A 4834-nucleotide genomic window follows, 5' to 3' on the forward strand; every position below is an offset into this window, starting at 1 on the left:
CCAATAAGAAGAAGAGATAACATGGGAAGCTGAAGAAGCGATGAAATCTAAGTACCCCCATTTGTTCAAATACGAAGAGAAAGTCCAACATGTTGAATTAGAGTAATAACAAGTGTAATATATAAGTACTATATGATAATAGGGATACTAAACTTAGGCTTGAACTTGTTTTGGTTGGATAGTTATGCTAACATTCGAGGACGAATGTTCCTAAGAAGCCCGTATTTTGGTTGTACTTGTTCTAATTATATGGAACTTGGTATAGCCTTGTGGTATAGGTAACGGATGAGATTTGTTATGTAAGTATTAATGGTGTAGATGGAATGATAGATGTTGCACGTACAGTTTAATATGATGCGACCAAGTTATCGTCGAAATGACTATTTAAACTTGGGATTAGTATTTGAGTCTAAAGTTTAAAGTGACCAAGTGTGTATAAGTTGAAGGTTAGTTTAAAGGAAATAGGAGGTAGAAATGGAATAAAATATTGAGGTGCTTGCTTGACTTAATTAAGCTAGTAGGTGAGTCACCTACTTAAGATATTTGGACCAAATTAATGAACCCATGGCTATGGACTAGATTTGGGCCTATACTAATGTACTCATTTGGGCCCAAATTGAATAAAAGGGGAAGAAAATGGATAAATGGCCCAACACACAAATCTGCCAAAGGCCCAAGTTAATTGAGCCCAAAATAAGAATTTAAGTAAGTAGGGGCATTACCTACTTTGAAAATTTGAGCAGCTTGAACCCTTAAGTAGGTGCATCACCTATTTGGACCAATTTAACCAATTTTAAGGTCCAAAATGCAGCTAAGGAGGTGGACAAAATAGGGCCTTTATAAGGCCAAGTTTCTGGTCATTTTACTTCATTTCTAAGTCACAAAAATGAGTATATTTCACAAAATCTCTCCACTCTTTCTAAAACAACAAGGATCAGCACTAAAATTCCTTCTACAGTTCTTGAAGAAACCCCCACCTTTGCAGCCTAAGGTAAGTGAAAACACTTATGGTTTATCTTAATTATCTCGTGGAAGATTAGGAAAACATGCTATAGGTGCCTAATTATAAATACATAGCAGAATATAGAACAAGCTACTTGCTCACTTTTTCTTTGTTATTATTAAGAGATATCTTTTCTTCTTTGGTTTAAAGTATGAAGGAAAGTGAAAGTTAAAGTTTTGAGGAGTTCAAATTAAAAGAATAAGTTGCATAATTGAGGTAAGGGGACTGCTCTATTTTGTTCTCCTTGTATGTGAATTTGAAAGAGAATTATGGATGTGTTGTTATTGAGAACTCAAGAAATGATGAATTCAATAATTGATTGTTACATAAAAGGGATTTGAGGCTGTTTTGTGGACTGTTTTGTATGTATATGTTATGGGCTGCTAGGTTGATATTGGAAAAAGGTATGATTAGTTTGTAATGAAATATAGAAGAAAGGTGTGGCGGTACACCACCAAACTAATTATTATATTTGTTTACTGCCTAATCTGTTTTGAGTATTATTCGGAATATGTAATTAAGCCGAGGTGGTTTCGGTAAATCTTATAAGAACTTGTATGGTATGTGGGTGTAATTAGATGAGAAAAGGGTTAAAATAACACCCTTGATTGGTATATTAATGGCTTACTTCCCGATTAGCATTTTGGGTGAAGTTAAGTAGCGTAAATGTGTTAGTTGGTTGCTAATACTAGTTTACCATATATTCTATTATAGATAAGTAATCTAAAAGGCGGTAAGTCAAGTCAGGTTAGTTTCGGAGTTATATAACCAGGTATGTACGGCATACTCTATTTTGCACTCTTTGGCACAAAATCATACATTTGTTACATCAAGTAAATTTCCAAGGTTATCCTGTAACAAGTGACACATAAAAGTAGCGTATTATATCCCATGAATGCAATGACCTTGTACACTCTCTAATATGTTAGAACACCTCAATATATGCTGATTACTAAACCTGCATGTCTATCTTCACTGGAAAATTTCAGGAGTTCTCCACTTGTTCAAATAAGACCCATGAGTTAATTTCAGCTCCTAAACACTTCATTTGTGTGCAAACAGCTCCCTACCTCATTGTTGTTGCATTAAGTGTCCATTTATATGTCTCTTATTAGCAGATTATTGGTTCAAGGTACCATAATATTATGACCACCAAACTAACAATTTCAAAGGCTAAATAAACTAAGTAACGCAAATCTGTAAAACGAGTGGCAACTCAAGGGCATAAGCCTAGCATGGGCTGATCTCGATACCTTTATATGTGGGTAGAATCTCAGGTACATAAGCCTAGCATGGTCCTATCCCAATTTTTATATGTAAGTGGCAGCTTAGAGGCGTAAGCCTAGCATGGGCCGATCCTAATTTATCTATTTACCACTGATCAGCAGGTCATTTAAATTATATATGGCTTACAAAGATTATGAAGTAAGAAAGGTAAAATTAAAGAAAGAAACATAATGTATGTAGTCCCATAAGTATATATAAAGGTGGTCTACTAGTACTACTTATGCACTTGTATTTGATTTCTATTGAGCTCTTGTATCATGTGTTGTTACCTTCAGCCTCACATATTCAGTACATATTTTTGTACTGACGTCCCTTACGGGGGACCTGTATTTAATGCTACAGGCACAGGTACTTCAGCTCATACACCTCACTAGTAGAAACGTAGGCTATTCATTGGCTATTGGTGAGCTCCAAGTTGATTCGGGGCTCTCCGAGTCTGTTCCATATATTTTGGTATTGTGCAGTAAGTCAAGAGTAGGGCGTGGGTTTGTCCCGACCCTAACTAAGTCTATGTATCTTTCAGAGGCTTTGTAGACTAATGAAAAGTTATGGTAGTGTCTTGCCTTTAGATGTGGTGGCGCCAACGGACAAGTGTTGTATATATAAGTTTGTGCTTGCCTATGTAATTATTCTCATTGATATATAATATCATATTTGTCAGAACCTTTGGTTGTCATAGTTACATGCATGAGAAGTAGAAGGTTCTGAATTGGTTCTCTCGGGCCTTTACGGCTACAGGTGCCTGTCCGCCCTAATAGGATTTGAGGCGTGATATTTCCACAAGTGTTCTTCTAGAGGCTAAAGGGGTCAAGTTCTTTTCGTGAATCATCTTGTATAAGGCATGTGACTCTTTCCTTCATTGTTAGTTCAAAATATCATGTGTTTTAAACATTGATTATGACTTTTAAATGGTGGTTTTTTAAACCAAATATTGAGGGTTTTGGTGCATAGTGATGAGTATTGTTTGCTTTGTTTAAACTTGTGTTTATACATGTTTTTGGTGATGATTTGTACATGTAGGTGCGTGTTGATTGTGGTTTAACAAATGGGTCATGAGTAACCCTAAGCTTGATGATTCCTACCTTGATTTTGGTCTTGGTAAAAGGTACGCTCTCAAGGTGTTTGTGAAAATGTCTAAGAGAAATAACTAGTCACATATTCATTGGTGTTTTAAACTAGGGCAATGTCCTAATAAGTATGAATGGTTGGTAAATGGTATTGTAAAGGCCTTGTTCGCCATGTAATGAGTTAATTGGTGACTTTGGTAATTTCATTGGTAAAGGGGAGTTAAAGTCCCTAAATATGCTAATGAAGAATGAATGTTTTTGTATGGGTCTTAATGACAACAAATTGACTTGAATGGTGATTTGAACTAAGGCACTGGCCTATTAAAATGATTGGTTGATATATGGTTTCATAAAGACCTTGTGGTCATGTATAGTGTTAATTGTAACCTTGGTGGTTTGAATTGGCTAAATAGGTTAGAGTACTTGAGTGTTGGGTTGAATGGATGTCATTGCATGGACAAAGGGCTATAGTCCCAATGTTGACTCATAATGGTCACAACAGCTTGTGGTTAGAGTCCACTTGCCTAATAAAATGGTTTGTTGTTAGAGTCCACTTGCCTAACAAATAAAATGGCTTGTGGTTAGAGTCCACTTGCCTAATAAATAAAATGACTTGTGGTTAGAGTCCATTTGCTTAGATGGCTTAAGGTTAGAGTCCACTTGCCTAATACTATCAGGAAGTTCAATCATTCTAAACTATAAGGGTGGAATGTTAGAGTCCTCCATTCCCTGTCTCATGATCGAGTGCTTCAAATTGCATGCTAAGCCTTGTTCCCTTTTTCGGCACATTATGTGTCTATATATCTACATATATGCCTATGTATATAAATGTGGTTGGATATGATGGTTTGACTTGGTTTTAAATAATGACACAATTTTATCCTTATCCTTGAGTTACATGCTAGCGCTCCAACCGCTAACCATCTCCAAACATCATATCCCTACGCGATACAAGGGCCAGAGCTTCTTCTTCTCTTCCTACATAGTGACTAGGTGTTTGAGCGATTCGTGTGATGACATTGAAGTGGTGAGCTTCCATGCTTCAGAAGGCATATATTTCATTGTCTTTCTATTTTATGCCATAGACTTATTTCAGACTTGGTATTTAGTTATTATCGGGGACATGTCCCGACATGTATAGACATCAAATTTGTAGAGGTTTTGTGGATGACTGTGGACTTGGGTATATTAGCTTAGTATGTGACATTTATGGATTGATTAGACACTTCTTAAGTTATGATTATTAGTCTTGTTTCCGCTATCTTGTTATATATTCGAAGTTCATCTGATACTTGTGGATTGATATGATGGTTAGGTTAGGTTAATAGGGCGATCTCCGATCCTCGTTTGGCTCTAGGTTCCTATTATGACAAGGCCCTGGTTCGGGTCGTGTCACAGGTTCTAGTTAATTCTAAAAGGGAAAAGGGATAAAAATATCCCCCAACTATAATAAATGGTACGTATACGTATATATCCT

The sequence above is a fragment of the Capsicum annuum genome, chromosome 9 (genome assembly GCF_002878395.1).
Source record: "Capsicum annuum cultivar UCD-10X-F1 chromosome 9, UCD10Xv1.1, whole genome shotgun sequence".
Lineage (NCBI taxonomy): Eukaryota > Viridiplantae > Streptophyta > Magnoliopsida > Solanales > Solanaceae > Capsicum > Capsicum annuum.